Here is a 19079-nt window from a genome sequence, read left to right on the forward strand (position 1 = left end):
GCTAGGCCTTCAGAGATGGGGGTCTCCCCTCCAGCTTCCTGGAGTGGCTCCTTCAATGCCCTGAAATGAGAACATCAATATATTTGAGGAATAATTAGGACAATAGAGCAGAGGGATTGGTCTACAGAGAGCCAGGGAGGGGAAAGAAGGCTGGAGGAGGGGGAGCAGCCAGGTCCTCTTGGTGAGGAGTCTGGAATTTAGTCTAAGGGCAGCAGGAAGCCACACAGGGACTTATGGAATTGTACTTCCAAAAGGTCAGTACGTGCTGAGAGAAGGCGGCCGTGGGGTAGAAATGGAAGATCAGTGAGGAGAGATGGAGGGTGAGGAGACTGTGAAGTCATCTTCTGCATCCATTTTTTTAAATTCACTTATGTATTTTTGATTGGTGTTTTATAGATATACATAAAGGTGGAATTCCTTGTGGTGTATTAATACATGCACAGAGCATGACTTTATTAAATTTATTCCACATTTCCTCCCCTTTCCCATTCCTTCTCCTTCCCTCTTCATCTCCTTCTCCTGTTCCACTGATCTTCCCTATGTCTTTATGATATCCAATATCCACCCCCTTTTCTCCCTTATTCTGCTCCAGCTTCCACGTATGAGAGAAAACATGTAGCCCTTGACTTTCTGCATCTGGCTTATTTCACTTAGCATGGTGGTTTCTATTTCCATCCACTTGCCAGCAAATGCCATCATTTCATTCTTCTTTATGACTGTCTTCAATCTGTTTCGTGTTGCTATAACAAAATACCTGAGGCTGCATAATTTGTAAAGAAAACAGGTTGATTTAGTTCACAGTTCTAGAGGTTCAGGGCATGACACCAGCATGTGCTGGGAGTCACCCTTAGCCCTCTGCTCTTTTATTTGCTCATTTCTTTGGTGATATAATCTAGTCTCTTGACCCTGCATGCTGACTCCCTGCATGCTGAGAAGCCCCAGGTTTATCACTTCAGCTAGTCAGCCTGGCTGACATCCAGACTTGCATGACCACCTACTTGATACCTTCACTTGAACACCTAATAGCTGTTACTGAATTTGTCACTATTTCTAAGTCTTACTAGGACAAAACTAGGAAAAACTTTTTTTAAGTGAATATACTTCATGAGTCATTAGAATTTAGGTTTATCTGAGTTTTACTTATTTGATTTTGTATTCAGATTGTCTTTCTCTGATACTCATAATCTTGATTCCTAGCATGATCTTTGTTTTTATGTCTGGGGTGTATATACTGATGTTTCTTTTGCTTTTATTTGTTTGGAAATTGCATCTTTTTTTATTCTTTGTGACTTAATTTTGTTTTATAAAAGTGTAGAACAGTCACATGATTTCAAAGTCAAATTTACAAAGGAAATGCATTTGAAAAAAGTCTTGAGTTGATCTTAATGCTCTCTATTCTATTTGCTTCCTCTCCCTACAAGAAACCTTACATTTTTATTTAGATTTTGATATTCATCCATTTCATATTTATAAGATATCCATTAAATTTACAAGGATACATTTTCACATATAGACACATCTATATGCATTCAGATGAGTTAGGTATAACACACACACACACACACACACACACACACACACACTTGTATTTTTTTATGAACTGTAGCACAACACTCTTTTTTACACCTTGCTGCTTTTTCCCTAACAGTAGGTTCTATAATTTGCCTCAGTAGGACATAGAGATATTCTTCCCTTTGGTCCTTATTACACCTCCATAGCATTCTAATGAATATGTACCATATTCATTGACACCCCTGTGCATAATCTATGGATTATCTCCAGTCATTTGCTAACAAAAATAGTGCTATGGTAAATAGCTTTGTGCATTCACCCTAGAAGTAGACTTGCTGGGTCAGAAGGTAAATTCTTATGTCCTTCAGCTAGGTATTGTCAAATTTTTATTCACTTTGAATGTGTTTTTGCCCATGAATATTCATAGCAGCTTTATTTATGGTCCAAAATGAAGAGTGAGCCAAATGTTTGTGAACAGATGGATGAGCAAAGAAAATAGAATATTACTTGTAACTTATATAACAAAATAGGAACACTACTCAGGAAACAATAAACTACTAATACACCCAACTACACTAATATCCAAAACATTATCCTAAGTTTAAAAAGTCAGACACCAGAGATACTCTTTTTATGCTTCTATTTAAGTAAAGATCTAGAACAGGCAAAACAGGTCTATGGTGATAGAAAACAAAGTAATGGTTGCCTGAGGCTGGGGGCTGGAGAAAGTGGCCAAACGAATGTCTTGGGGTAATAGAAACATTCTATAACTTGACTATACGACGGTCACACATGGATGAATTCACTTGCCAATACACATCAAACTTACAATTATTAGTGCTTTGTGACATAATTAAGCTTCAATTTAAAATAAACATGGCATAGGTAATAACTGTTGAAAAGTTTGGAAACATTTAGAGGTGAGAGCATTCCTTAAGGACTGGAGGTTTAGGAGGTAGAAATGCCAGTTGTCTCTGAACACTGTGAAAAGCAGCTGAAGACGCAAGAAGATTGCCTGGCCTGGGAGGGAGATCACCCATCTCCGAGGATGCCTGCTCTCACCTAACTTGTACTGCAGATTGTGTCTAAAAGGTGCTTCTCTGTTATGCTTGAGGTCAGAGGGTAACCAGGAACCAAATGAGAACTCATTGTGTTTGATCAGAAAGCAACTTAAAAAAACTTTCTCCTAAGCTGCAAATAGGCTTAATTTTGAATTCTTACAAACAATATATGAGGGTAATATGTTGCCCTGGCAACAGAGTATCCTGGGAAATGTTGGGAGTTTTCTAAAAGGTGAGAAATAGCATACGATTTATTTTTTTTTAACTTTTTTATTATAAACAAATGGGATACATGTTGTTTCTCTGTACATGGAGACAAGGCATACCATTTGTGTAATCATAAATTTACATAGGGTATTGTTGTTTGATTCATTCTGTTATTTTTTCCCTTCCCCCCACCCCTTCCACCCCTCTTTTCCCTCTATACAGTCCTTCCTTCCTCCATTCTTGACCCGTCCCTAATCCTAACTCTAACCCTAACACTAACCCCTCCCTCCCCCCATTATGTGTCCTCATCCACTTATTAGCGATATCATTCGACCTTTGGTTTTTTGAGATTGGCTTATCTCACTTAGCATGATATTCTCCAATTTCATCCATTTGCCTGCAAATGCCATAATTTTATCATTCTTTATGGCTGAGTAATATTCCATTGTATATATATACCACAGTTTAGCATACGATTTATTTTAATTTTAAATTCTTCCTCCCCACCTGACCTCTATGATCCTGGAGATGGAACCCAGGGGTGCTCTAACCCTGAGCTACATCCCCACCCTTTTATTTTTTATTATTAATTTTAAGATGGTTGCTCAGACCAGCCTCAAGCTTGAGATCCTCTGACCTCAGCCCTTGAGGAGGGGACTACAGGCGTGTGCCTCCTCATTCAGCTTAAATCATTTTGTTAGTAGAGTTGAAGATGTTTTCATGGGTCCAAGGGCTATTTGTATTTTTTTTCTCTGTATATTTTCTTTTCCTTTCTCCTGGCCATTTTTCTATGTGGTTTTTTGTTCTTTCCTTCCGTGCACAGGTTAAGTCTTGATTATCCAAATGTTCGGGACCAGAAGTGGTTCAGATCTCAGTTTTGCTTATTTTTTGTGTCAGATTTTGGAAAATGTGCATACACATAAAGCTATATCTTGGGGCTGGGACCCAAGTGTGAGCATGAAATTCACATATATTTCACATACACCTTCTACTGATAGCCTGAAATAACTCCACACAGTAGTTTTTAGCACACCTGCAATTTTGACTGCAACCGGGCCCATAGAGTCAGGGGTGGAATTTTCCCCTTGTTTTCTGTCAGCACTCAGAAATTTCAATTTGGAAGCATTTCTGGTTTTGGAGTTTTGCGTTAGGGATGCTCACCCTATATTTCTATCTTTTTTTTTTTTTTTTTTTTTTTTTTTTTTGACACTGGTCTGACAGTTTAGTCCTCATTTCTCCCATCTTGTCTCTGTTCATCAATTGTCTCTTCAGATACATCTGATCACTGCTGAGTCCGCTCATGGGGGCTTGTATTTGATTTTGATTTCACTTCTGAGAGTTCTTTTCTGCCTTTTCAAAGCTGGACCTTTTTTAGTTGTAGTGCTGTTCCTTAGGATGCGTCACTTCTGACCTCCCTTCATTTAGCAGAGCTGAATTAACCTGGGCTGGATGGCTCCCAACCGATGCCTCTTCCATGGGTCTCCCGTCTCTTCTGGTCCCCACTCATGGTGCCCTCTTGCCTGGTGCCCAGATGAACCACCAGTTTGGACCAATTTAAACTAGATTTGTGGCTTGAAGGCTTGGGTTCTTCCTTCCTCCTTTCCTTCTTCCTTCTCTCTTCTTTTCTACCACTCTGGTGAAGTGAATTTGGTCTGCCCGCGACAGCAGGCTGACCTGTGTGGAGAGACCCACAGATGGTTTCCTTGCCCGCCACCCTCTCTCTGCTCAACTTCCTTATCACCCACGTCTCTTCTGAATCACCTGTAGCCTGAGAAGATGGAAGCCTGTGGGGCCCTCAGCCTGGGAGAGAGGTGTTCTTACAGTGGACTCCTCCCGAGCATCAGCTTCTTCCTCCACTGAAGCTCCCATTCACCCCACCCAGCAAGTGTAGATCCAACATGGCGCTGGTTATGTACATCTCTCTGTATTGCCACTTTCTCTTATACTGGAAATTTTTGCTATCTTAATGCCCCCTGGGGACGTTACAGGAAGGCGAGTACCCAATAACCCAATAGAATTTAGAAGTTTATAGGAGTTCCTGCTGTCACGGGTCTCCCTGATGCGTCTGATTGTCCTCCACACGGAGGGCTGGGAGCGGGCGGTCAGTCGGCCTTACCTATCCCGGTCTGACCTTGTTGGGGAGTGTCCCCTTCCCTTGCCACTGGTCGAGCAGAGCAAGAGAGCTTAAGACCCCAACATCTGGCGCCCAACGTCAGGCCCCTCAAGGCTGAACCGCAGCCAAAGCGAAGAGGCAGTTTCGAAACCGAAAGTACCGGCAGATCGGGCCAAGTGAGTTCCGAGAAAATAAGTGAATTAGAGTTGACATGCATGGGATTACTCAAATGTGTTTGTAGAGAAAATTGTTTTGTGTCATCACTAAACTAAAAACAAGGTTACTAAGAGTTATGTCCTGAGGTTTCAAGATGGCAGCCTAGAGGGTGGCTGCATTTCATGTTGCTCCAAGATTCAGGATTCAAAAGAGGAGATATTGAGACACTTGGGACCAACTCAAAGCAGCCGGGTGACTCTCTCCCATTGGGGAGGCGTCCCGGATGGGACAGTAGTCCCGAAAAGCAGGGAACTTTGTGAAGTAGAGCTGCCGGCGAGACACCCCTCCCCCCGCTGGAGCAGTGAACTCTGACAACTGGGAGCGTCAGAGAGGAGGCCGCTCAGCACAGCGCTGGGACTCAGAGCAACCACTAGGGCTCTGGCGGCTGCCCAGGGGAGGAGTGGGGAGGAGAGCTGTGTGGACTCAGGACACCGGGGCCTGCCCTGAGGAGGAGGAGGAGGAGCGTGGCCGCTTGGATTCGGAGAGACTATACCAGAGCTACAGGCGGTTGCCAGAGGAGAAGCCGCGCGGCGAGCTGTTTGGACTCTAAGTGACCGCTTCTGAACCCCGGGGCCTGCCCTGAGGACGAGGAGGAGGAAGAGGAGCGCGGCCACGTGGATTCGGAGTGACTGCACCAGAGCTACAGGTGGTTGCCAGAGGAGGGGCTGCGTGGCGAGCTGTTTGGACTCAGACCACTTCTGAACCCCGGGGCCTGCCCGGAGGAGGAGGAGGAGGAGAAGGAGGAGGAGGAGGAGGAGCGCAGCGGGTCGTTTGGACTCGCAGTGACTGCATTAGCGCTCCAGGCGGCTGCTCAGAGGAGAAGGCGAGTGGTGAGTTGTTTGGACTTAAAGTGACAGCTCCTGAACACAGGGGGGCTGCCTGGAGGAGAAGCGTGGTGGGTCGCTTGGTCTTGAGTGGCCGCACCAGAGCTCCGGGTGGTTGCCCAGAGGACGCGTGCAGCGGGTCACGTGGATTCAGAGCCACTCAGAGCAACCGCTCCTGAACACCCGGGGGGTTACCTGGAGGAGGAGGAGGAACGGGGAGGGTCACTTCGACTCGGAGTGATTGATTGCCCAGGGCTACGGGTGGTTGGTGGGAGGAGGCACACAGTGAGTTTCTTGGACTCCTAGTGACTGCACCGGAATACTGGGCGGCTGTCTGGAGGAAGAGGCATGCGGCGGGTCTCTGGGACTCAGAGCAATTGTACGGGGCCCCCAGGTGGCTGCTCAGAGGAGGGGCCGCATAGCCAGGCGATTAGGCGCAGAGCAGGGTCCCAGGATCTAGGAGGTTTCTTGGTGGAAGAGCCTCACAGAGACACGCTTAGGGCAGAGCGAAGGTTCCAGGACTGCGGGCAGATTCTCTGAGGAGGGGCAGCCTAAGGAGATTCATCTGCGAAGGGTGAGGCTCCCAGGCCCAGGAGGTAGGGCCGGGCTCCTGGGAACTTTGCAGAGGAAGGCAGCTCAGCCCAGGTGGTAGCTGTAAATTGAGGGGAACCTCAGGAGGGAACTGACCAGCGAGACCTCCCCACCGGGTGAGTCTTCCCTGGCAGGTGAGGTTTCCCCACAAGGACGGTAAAACCAGAGACTCAGGCCCAAACAGGCCTTGCCTCAGCCCGCAGCCTAGGTCCCCTTTGGATGACCACTGGTCAACAAGTGGAGGCACCTCTGCCCACTAGCAGGGATTATACCCCACCTGAAGGCCACCACTCCTAGAGAGGCAGCTTCCTTGTGGACCACCGCATTATCAACTTCCTCCAAGACTTCAGCCTACTGAAGGCTAAGGGAGGATATATATAGAAATCTTCAGGGACATTGTAAGTCAATAGAGGAAATCTGCAATATCTCAGCGGTCCACTGATACCTGAACAGTATGAGAAAACAAGGAAAGAAAATGCTGCAAACAAATCTAGATGTTACATCAATAAAACCCAATGACAGCATGGCAGAAGAAATGACAGAAAAGGAGTTCAGAATGTACATAATTAAAATGATCAGAGAAGCAAACGATGAGATGAAAGAGCAAATGCACGCACTGAATGATGAGATGAAAGAGCAAATGCAGGCATTGAATGATCGCACCAATCGACAATTAAAAGAGCAAATACAGGAAGCAAAAGATCATTTCAATAAAGAGTTAGAGATATTGAAAAAAAACCAAACAGAAATCCTTGACATGAAGGAAACAATAAACCAAATTAAGAACTCCATAGAAAGCATATCCAGTAGGATAGAACACCTGGAGGACAGAACATCAGACATTGAAGACAAAATATTTAACCTTGAAAACAAAGTTGAACAAACAGAGAAGATGGTAAGAAATCATGAACAGAATCTACAAGAACTATGGGATATCATGAAAAGGCCAAATTTAAGAATTATTGGGATTGAGGAAGGCCTAGAGAAACAAGCCAAAGGAATGAACAATTTATTCAATGAAATAATATCAGAAAATTTCCCAAATCTGAAGAATGAAATGGAAAATCAAGTTCAAGAGGCTTATGGGGCTCCAAATACACAAAATTACAACAGACCCACACCAAGGCACATTATAATGAAAATACCTAACATACAAAATAAAGACAGAATTTTAAAGGCTGTGAGAGAAAACAACCAAATTACATTCAGGGGGAAACCAATACGCATATCAACAGATTTTTCAATCCAGACCCTAAAAGCTAGAAGGTCCTGGAACAACATTTTTCAAGCCCTGAAAGAAAATGGATGCCAACCAAGAATCTTATACCCAGCAAAACTTACCTTCAAATTTGACGATGAAATAAAATCCTTCCATGATAAACAAAAGCTAAAAGAATTTACAAAAAGAAAGCCAGCATTACAGAACATTCTCAGCAAAATATTCCATGAGGAAGAGATGAAAAACAAAGAAGCCAATCAGCAAAGGGAGGAATTATCCTAAAGGAATTGTCAAATAAAGGAGGAAACAAGTTGTGTCAAACAAATAAATAAACAAAATTTAAAAATGAACCAAATGACCGGGAAACCAAATCATATCTCTATAATAACCCTGAATGTTAATGGCCTGAATTCATCAATCAAAAGACATAGACTGGCAGATTGGATTAAAAAGAAAGATCCAACAATATGTTGCCTGCAAGAGACTCACCTCATAGAAAAAGATACCCATAGACTAAAGGTGAAAGCATGGGGAAAAACATACCATGCACATGGACTCAGCAAAAAAGCTGGAGTATCCATCCTCATTTCCGATAATGTGGACTTCAAGTCAAAGTTAGTCAGAAGGGATAAAGAAGGTCATTTCATACTGCTTAAGGGAAGCATAAATCAGCAAGATATAACAATCATAAACATCTATGCCCCAAACAGTGGCTCATCCATGTATGTCAAACAAATCCTTCTCAATTTCAGAAACCAAATAGACCATAACACAATAATACTAGGTGATTTTAACACGCCTCTCTCACTACTGGACAGATCTTCCAGACAAAAATTGAACAAAGAAACCATAGATCTCAATAACACAATCAATAATTTAGACTTAACGGATATTTCTAGAATATACCATCCAACCAAGAGTGAATACACTTTCTTCTCAGCAGCACATGGATCCTTCTCTAAAATAGACCATATATTATGCCACAAAGCTAATGTTAGCAAATACAAGAAGATAGAGACACTACCTTGTATTCTATCAGATCATAATGGATTGAAGTTAGAAATAAATGAAAGAGTAAAACACAGAAACTATTCCAACATCTGGAGATTAAACAATATGCTATTATATGATGAATGGATAACAGAAGATATTAGGAAAGAAATTAAAAAATTCTTAGAGGTAAATGAGAACAAAGAAACATCATATCAAAATCTCTGGGACACTATGAAAGCAGTATTTAGAGGGAAATTTATTTCATGGAGCGCATTTAATAAAAGAAGTAAAACTCAACAAATAAACGACCTAACACTACAGCTCAAAACCCTAGAAAAAGAAGAACAGAACAGCACCAAAAGTAGTAGAAGACAGGAAATAGTTAAACTCAGAGCTGAAATCAATGAAATTGAAACAAAAGAAACAATACAAAAAATTGACAAAATAAATAGTTGGTTCTTTGAAAAAATAAACAAAATTGATAAACCTTTAGCCACACTAACAAAGAGAAGACGAGAGAAAACCCAAATCACTAAAATTCGGAATGAACAAGGAAATGTCACAACAGACACGAGTGAAATACAAAACATAATTAGAAGCTATTTTGAAAATCTATACTCCAACAAAATAGAAAATTTCGAAGACATCAACAGGTTTCTAGAGACATATGAATTGCCTAAACTGAACGAGGAGGACATAAACAATTTAAATAGACCAATTTCAAGTACTGAAATAGAAGAAGTCATCAAAAGCCTACCAACAAAGAAAAGTCCGGGACCAGATGGGTTCTCAGCCGAGTTCTACAAAACCTTTAAAGAAGAGCTCATTCCAATACTTCTCAAAGTATTCCATAAAATAGAAGAGGAGGGAACCCTCCCAAACTCATTCTATGAAGCCAATATCATACTGATACCTAAACCAGACAGAGACTCATCAAGGAAAGAAAATTTCAGACCAATATCCTTAATGAACATCGATGCAAAAATTCTCAACAAAATTTTAGCAAATCGCATACAAAACCATATTAAAAAGATAGTGCACCATGATCAAGTGGGTTTCATCCCAGGGATGCAAGGTTGGTTCAACATCAGGAAATCAATAAACGTAATTCACCATATTAATAGACTTAAAGTCAAGAATCACTTGATTATTTCAATAGATGCAGAAAAAGCATTTGATAAAATACAGCACCCCTTCATGTTCAAAACACTAGAAAAAATAGGGATAGTGGGAACATTCCTTAACATTATAAAGGCCATTTATGCTAAGCCCACAGCTAATATCATTCTAAATGGTGAAAAACTGAAAGCATTCCCCCTAAAAACTGGAACAAGGCAGGGATGCCCTCTTTCACCACTTCTATTCAACATCGTTCTTGAGACTCTGGCCAGAGCAATTAGACAAACCAAAGAAATTAAAGGGATACAAATTGGAAAAGAAAAACTCAAACTATCCCTGTTCGCTGATGACATGATTATATATTTAGAGGAACCTGGAAATTCCACCAGAAAACTCTTAGAACTCATAAGTGAATTCAGTAAAGTAGCAGGTTACAAGATCAATGCCCATAAATCCAACGCATTTTTATACATAAGTGATGAATCTTCAGAAAGAGAAATTAGGAAAACTACCCCATTCACAATAGCCTCGAAAAAAATAAAATACTTGGGAATCAATCTCACAAAAGAGGTGAAAGACCTCTACAATAAGAACTACAGAACACTAAAGAAAGAAATTAAAGAACACCTTAGAAGATGGAAAGATCTCCCATGTTCTTGGATAGGAAGAATTAATATTGTCAAAATGGCCATACTACCTAAAGTGCTATACAAATTCAATGCAATTCCAATTAAAATCCCAATGACGTACCTTACAGAAATAGAGCAAGCAATTATGAAATTCATCTGGAAGAATAAGAAACCCAGAATAGCTAAAGCAATCCTTAGCAGGAAGAGTGAAACAGGGGGTATTGCAATACCAGATCTTCAACTCTACTACAAAGCAATAGTAACAAAAACGGCATGGTATTGGTACCAAAATAGACAGGTAGATCAATGGTACAGAATAGAGGACATGGACACAAACCCAAATAAATACAATTTTCTCATACTAGACAAAGGTGCCAAAAATATGCGATGGAGAAAAGATAGCCTCTTCAACAAATGGTGCTGGGAGAATTGGAAATCCATATGCAACAGAATGAAACTAAACCATATCTCTCACCATGCACGAAACTAAACTCAAAATGGATTAAGGACCTCGGAATCAGACCAGAGACCCTGCAGATTATAGAAGAAAAAGTAGGTCCAGATCTTCAACATGTCGGCCTAGGACCAGACTTCCTTAACAGGACTCCCATAGCACAAGAAATAAAAGCAAGAATCAATAACTGGGATAGATTCAAACTAAAAAGCTTTCTCTCAGCAAAGGAAACTATCAGCAATGCGAAGAAAGAGCCTACAGAGTGGGAGAATATCTTTGCCAATCATACTTCAGATAGAGCACTAATCTCCAGAGTCTATAAAGAACTCAAAAAACTCTACTCCAAGAATTCAAATAATCCAGTCGACAAATGGGCTAAGGAAATGAATAGACACTTCACAGAAGAAGATCTACAAACAATCAACAAACATATGGAAAAATGTTCAACATCTCTAGTAATAAGAGAAATGCAAATCAAAACCACCCTACGATTCCATCTCACCCCAATTAGAATGGCGATTATCAAGAATACGAGCAACAACAGGTGTTGGCGAGGATGTGGGGAGAAAGGTACACTCATACATTGCTGGTGGGGCTGCAAATTAGTGCAGCCACTCTGGAAAGCAGTGTGGAGATTCCTTAGAAAACTTGGAATGGACCCTCCATTTGACCCAGCTATCCCACTCCTCGGCCTATACCCAAAGGACTTAAAATCAGCATACTACAGAGATACAGCCACATCAATGTTCATAGCTGCTCAATTCACAATAGCCAGACCGTGGAACCAACCTAGATGCCCTTCAATTGATGAGTGGATAAAGAAACTGTGGTATATATATACAATGGAATATTACTCAGCCATAAAGAATGATAAAATTATGGTATTTGCAGGCAAATGGATGAAATTGGAGAATATCATGCTAAGTGAGATAAGCCAATCTCAAAAAGCCAAAGGATGAATGATATCGCTAATAAGTGGAGGATGACACATAATGGGGGGGAGGGAAGGGTTAGTGTTAGGGTTAGAGTTAGGGTTAGGGACGGGTCAAGAATGGAGGAAGGAAGGACTGTATAGAGGGAAAAGAGGGGTGGAAGGGGTGGGGGGAAGGGAAAAAATAACAGAATGAATCAAACAACAATACCCTATGTAAATTTATGATTACACAAATGGTATGCCTTGTCTCCATGTACAGAGAAACAACATGTATCCCATTTGTTTATAATAAAAAAATAAATAAATAAAAAATAAAAATAGAAGTTTATATACCTTTTCACGGGGAAGGGGGAAGTAGGCAATTTCAAGGAAGAGTAAATGATTTTCAGGGGAGGTAGATGGACAGGCAAATGAGTGATAATTTGTGACAAAGTCTGCCTGGGCTTCAGACACAGCGTCAACTCTGGTCTTTCTTCTTCCCATACGTTTCAGTCTCTTACAGTTGATGAAATATCAGGGGAAGCGATTCACAGCGATCTGAAGAATCTGACCTCTAGGTCGGTTAGAGAACTTCAGACACAGTTCCTCCCTGTAACTGCTGCTTTCTAAATCCCCTAGTTTGAAGGAATTGGCATACCAAAGTGCCATATGTAGGGTTATTGTTTTCTGATCCCCAACAAAGCCAAACACAGAAAAGTACTGCTTTCATTATCTATGTTGTAGAACAAATCAACCCAAAACTTAATGGTTTAAGACAATATCGTTTATTAGCTCACAGTTTCTGTGGGTTGGAAACCCAGAAACCCAACCCACAGACCAGCTGGGTCCTCTGGCCCAAATTCTTCCATAGGCAAGAGTAAAGGTGCAACCAGGGATGAGGTCTCTTCAAGGCTCAGTGGCACATGCATGTTTGGGGGTGACAGGGAAGAACCGTGAGCAGAACTCAATCGCCAAGGCCGCGGCTTAGATCCTGGGCGCTCCCCAAAGGCTGACTGTGGGAGGCTTGATTTCCAGGTTGGGACTCTTGGGAGGCAGTGGGAATGTTAAGTGGGGCCTGGGGAAAGGGGTGCAGCTCAGCGGTAGAGCCCTCGCCTAGCATGCGGAAGGCCCTGGGTTTCACCCCAACACCACAAAAATGAAAACAAAGAAAGAAATGGGTCCCAGTGGAAGGGTCATTGGGGTGAGCCCTCAAAGGGGGTCAGGGACCCCAGCCTCTTTTCTCTCCTTTGGCTACCTGGTGATGAAGTGAGCGGTTTTGCTCCATCACACGTCCCCACCAAGACGTGCTGCTTCACAACAAGCCCAAAGAAACAGACCAACCAACCAGGGACGGAGACCCCCAAAACTGTGAGCCAACACGAACCTTTCCTCTTTACAAGTTGATTTTCTCAGGCATTTGTTATAGTGATGGAAAGCTGACTCACCCCGCCAAGTTCACCAAGGACCCTCTGTCCATCACACGGTCAGGATGGGAGGAACGGAGGCAGTCAGAGACACACACACAGTAAGGCAGGTGACCTAGCCAGATATGGACCCAAAGCAGGTGCCAGATTCAAGGCATAATGTACCAACTCGAAGACCAAAGAACATCTTGAAGTACAAGACATGAGCAGGAAACTAAAGAGAAAAGCCAATCGTGTGCAAATGTGTGGGATATTGGATCTCATGCGTTTTTAGAAATGTAAACTAAATGAACAAAATACTATAGACATTTAGTAGCAAATAAAACTAAGTTGTTTGTAGTGCTCATAAGGATACAGTGGAACCCATGGTGGAGCAAACTGAACTGTCTTCATACAAAGCAGGTCAGTGGTTGCCTGGGGCTGGCTGTGGGGTGAGAATGGGCTGCAAGTGGGTCTGAGAGGTCTTTGGGGCATGGTGGAAATGTTCTAAAACTGGGCTGTGTGTCCTAAAATTGTGGTTGCCCAACTCTATAAGTTTACCCCCCAAATCATCAAATTGTACACTAAGAATGGCAAATTTTAAGTTATTTAAATAATACCTCATTACACCTGCTTTTTTAAATTGGCAGAGGTAGGATGTCAACCCAGGTCATCGGATTCCGGAAGCCACCATCACACAGCTGCTCCCTCCCAACATTATCCCAACAGGAGCATCACAGCTAGGAGATTCCAGCCATCCAGATGTTGGCAATCCCGTAGCTGGTTTCCTAGATTAAATGCAGAAGTGCTGGACCAACTCACCCAACTATAAACATGGTAACTTATCCACCTCTGGCTCTCAAAGCCAATCGCCTGCTCTGAGACAAAAATGCACGAAACGCTCCGTCTAGAGGAACCGTCCCAAACTAAAGTCCTGAACTCCTGGGGAGTTCCTGAACACAAGAATAATGGCCACCCTCCAGTTATGTTTAGGATTCCCCCAAAAGCCAAGACTTCAGCACAGTTTTCTGTCACAAGCCACAAAGGCTAAGAAAGGTGCATCCATCCTCCTTGCTTTTGGTTAGAACTGAATCACATTAGTTGGTTGGCAGCACTACTCTCAGGCAGACTAGAAGCTCTGATAGGCAGTCACATAGTTTTGATAAGTCCAAAAAATACATTTTGAACAAAACTTATGAGTCTAATTTCATTCTTTTCCAAAGCCTTGGCTCATGAAAGCAACGGCTGGGGGAGGCTTAGGTTGAAAGAGCATGAAACTGGGTGGCCATGCCCCCTGAGCGCGGGCACCTGCCTCGCCTGTGTAGAGCCCTGGGTTCCATCCCCAGCCCAGAAAAGAAGAACTGGAAACCAGCTGGAGTCAAGAGAAAGGCGGCATCGACCCCTGCAATTTTGTGCTTCACACAACAGCGAGTAAATGAATGGTAGTTGTCATTAACGTGTTACCCTGCAAATGTGGTCATTATTAAGGAAACCTGGGGTGATCATTTCCAAAACCGTGAGTGACTGGCCATGCCAGATAGGGTGCACCAGCCCAGCCTGCTACCAGAAAGGGCCCCTCACTAGCAGATGACCAAGAACACCCCAGGAGTACAGAAGACGGGGTAAACACAGGTGTCCCTCTCTATCTGGGGATTCTGCATTCACAGATTTAGCCAACCATGGCTCAAAAGCATTCCCCCAAAATGGCACCTGTAATGAACACATACAGATTTCTTTCCTGTCATTATTTCTAAATGATATAATAATCATCTACACAGCATTTACAGTGGATTAGGTGTTCTAAGTACTCTAGAGACAATTCAAGGTACACAGGAGGCTGTGCATGGACTGTATAAGAATACTGTGTCATTTGACAAAAGGACATGTGCACCCTTGGATTTGGGTATCCACGGGGGTCCCAAAGGGTGATGGGACTTCTTCACGGCTCCTTCTGATTACCTTTCAAGGCCAGTCGGCCTCCTTCCAGCTCACCAGGGCTGGTTTTGCCTATCACCTCAAGTCCCCAATTGTCCTGGATATGTAGGCTCCCAGGAAACAACCTATAGGCAAACCAAACGTTACCTTGCTAAAATCCATGCTTTCTCACACCAGAGGTGAGAATATGGAGGGACAGGGAGGAAGAGAACAGAGACCCACTCCCAATTGAACGAACCCTGTGGATGTTCCAAGTTTCATTACCTTGGAAGAGAGAACTTCACCTTCATTTACATTTTGTGGAAGTACATTAAGGAAAAAGGATTCAAGAAAAACAAATGAGGGGCTGGTGCTGTAGCCCCGTGGCAGAGCGCTTGCCTAGCACGTGTGAGGCGTTGGGTTCGATCCCTAGCATCACATAAAAATAAACAAAGTAAAGGCATGCTGTCCATCTACAACTACAAAGAAAAAAAATTTAAAAAAAAAAAGAAAAACAAATGAGACCATCTCTCAGCTTGCCTCTGGATCGTGTGGTTTGTCCATATCTGTAGTCGACGATTATTTTTGAACACCCATTATTTACCAGGTCCTCTTCTACTCAATTTAGATTTTTTTAGACATGTTTCATGAGCATAAATTTCACTTTAAAAGAACACAGCATTGCTGGGAATGTGGCTAAGTGGTAGAGTGCTTGCCTGGCAGGTGTAAGGCCTTGGGTTCAATGCCCAGCACCATAAAAAAAAAAAAATTAGCTGGCACAGCTATAATATATATATATATATATATATATATATATATATATATATATATATAATATAGCTGGTGCACAGCTATAATCCCAGCAGCTCAGATGGCTGAGACAGGAGGATCGCAAGTTCAAAGCCAGCCTCAGCAACTTAGCAATACCCTGTCTCAAAATAAACACATAAATAAATACAATTAAAAAGACTGGGATGTGGCTCAGTGGTTAAAGCACCACTGGGTTCAATCCCTGGTACCCAAAAAGTAAATAAGAAAAAATAAATTTTAAATCATTTTAAAAAAATCATCGTGTCTTTTAGTGCTAGACTCAGAAGCCAATTAGCAACAAGATTTTATGTAGCAAGTACAGCTAATGTTTCCCTTCCTCTTCTTCTAAGGCAATTCATTCTTATTCATGTTGAAAATGTTCATTAAAAAAAGGCTGGCATTCTGAGGAAGATGGCGTTGCGGTTGTTCAGACATCTGCTCCATCGACTCCCCACCCACTGCTGTTCACTCCTACCAAGGAACACGTTGGTCAGGAGATCATGCTGCAGCCGGGGCTTGTAAAGATACCACCCACGGAAGCAGAGGTGATTCACTGAATTAGAATTACCCTGGCCAACGTCGGTGTGAAATCCCTGGAGAAGGTGTCTGCTGACTTGGTTTAAAGGTGCAAAGGAAAAGAATCTCAAAGTGCAAGGACCAGCTTAGACCAGCAAGACTCTGAGAATCACTAGGAGAAAAATACCTTTTGTGAAAGTTCTAGAACCCATGTTCTAGAAGAGAATCCACCAATGACTCACTGAAATTAGCCCTTCTGAGATTGTTAAGCAGAGAACTTCCACTGATCTAAGAGTGGAGGTCGAAGTCACCACTGTAGATGCCTACGTTAGCTATTTATTAAATTGATTATCAGTTTTTAAAAAATGATAATAATAAGGCTCACCACACAGAATAAACTATGTGCTTTACTCCAGGAGGGAAGCATAGGAAAAGAATTCAATGTGACCTAGGAGATGCTGATAGAGTAGCCACTGGCCATAGGTGATTAAACTTAAATTATTTAACTAAAAACTCAACTCCTCAATTACACTAGCTGTTCCAGGTGCTCCATAGCCACGTGTAGTGAACATGTTCATCAGCATAGAAGGTTCTATGGGACAGTGCCACTCAGAACATTGCAAGCCTTTTTGTCTTCAGAGCTTGTTATCACCAGAACTTATGAACCAAGAGTCCCTTCTAAAATAGGAATACCCATACAGAGAACACAGCTTCCAGGACTTTATTAGGACTGCTGAATTAATGAATAAGGTTTTCTCAGATCCTAAGGTAAAGGCAAAAGATGAAGAATATGACTGACTGTTATTCTAAAGTTACTCTTTTACCCATTCTTCTAGATGAGTTCATGATTGAGATGTAGTCATATCCCCAGGTATACATAACGAGGTAAGCTAGAGGTAATGTCATGCCTGTGAAGTACTCTACTCCATTTCAGGGACTCTCCTTCCAGCCCTTGGAATGCTGCTTCCATTTCCTTGGGCCCCCATCGTTTCTCATGAGAAGTCAGCCGTTAATCATATTGGGAATTCCTTGTAGTTTTTCTCTTCTGGTTTTCAAGATTTTATTTTTGTATTTTGCTTTTGGTATTTTTACATCAGTGTCTGGATGTGGATCTCTGCATTTGCCTATGGAGTTTGTCAAAATTCTTGAATATGAAGGTTAATTTTTTAAAAATTTATTATATTAAATAAAACAAAAATTACACATATTAATGAGGTACCATTTTATGATTTGATACATATATACATTGCACAATATTTAAGTCAGGCAAAGCATATTTATCTATGAAAATATATATTATTTCTTGATGGTGAAAACTTTCAAAATTCTTTCTTCTAGCTTTTTGAAATGTACAGTCCATTATTGTTACCTGTAGGCACCCTGCTCTACCATAGCACACCAGAACTTCTTGCTCCTCTCTAACTGTAGCTCCATACCCATTAGTCACCATTTCTCCATCCTTCCCCAGCCCTACTCCCCCCGGTCTCTGGTAACCAGCATTTTGCTCTCAACTTCTTTTTTTTAAATATTTTTTTAGTTGTTAATGGACCTTTATTTAATCTGTTTATTTATATGTGGTGCTGAGAATTGAACCCAGTGCCTCACACATGCTAGGCAAACACTCTACCACTGAGCCACAACCCCAGCCCCTCTACTCTCAACTTCTATGAGATCAACTTTTTAGATTCTACAGATGGGTAAGGTCATGTGATAGCTGTCTCTCTGTACCTGGCTTATTTCACTTACACTGAGTTTCCTTAAAATAGCTGTTTTAAATTCTCTGAGTGTTCCCCATACTGATTATTGCCTGATCACTTTCTGGTACCTTATTTTGAGTATCAGGAGAGGCTATGGTTTCTTGGAAGCTTATTTTTTTAATTGTTTCATTATAATTATGCATAATAATAGGAGTCATTATGATAAGTTTGCACATGTACATAGTACAAATTGGTCTATTTCATTCCCCCATACTTCCTTTTTCCCTCCTCTCCTCCCTCCCCTAATTACCTTTCTCTACACAGCTGGTCTGTCTTCTATCTTTATGAAGTTCCTGTCCTTTCCTTTTTTGCTTCCACATATGTGGCAAGGGGGCATGAGACCCTTGACTTTCTAAGTTTGTCTTACCTCATTTAGCATGAAATTCCCTAGTCCCATCCATTTTCCTGTGAATGACATAATTTCATTCTTCTTCATAGCCAAGTGAAATTTCATTTCATTTCATATATATTATATATATAATTATATATATATATATATATATATATATATATAAAATTCATCTGTTGATGGACACCTATGTTGGTTCCATAACTCAGCAACTGTGCCAGTCTCAGTGGAACATACCTGTAGTCCCAGCCACTTGGGAGTCTGAGACAGAAGGATTGAAGTTTAGCCTCAGCAATTTAGTGGGGCCCTAAGCAACTTGGTGAGACCCTTTCTCAAAATTTAAAAATAAAAATAAAGGTCTGGGAATGTGGTTCAGTGGTAAAGCACCTTGAGTTCAATTGCCAATACCCAAAAAATAATAGTAATAATAACTTTGTTACTGTTAATCACGTTGTTTTAGACATGGTATGTATGTATTG

Source organism: Sciurus vulgaris (genome assembly GCF_902686455.1).
Source record: "Sciurus vulgaris genome assembly, chromosome: 13".
In the NCBI taxonomy this organism is placed as follows: Eukaryota; Metazoa; Chordata; class Mammalia; order Rodentia; family Sciuridae; genus Sciurus; species Sciurus vulgaris.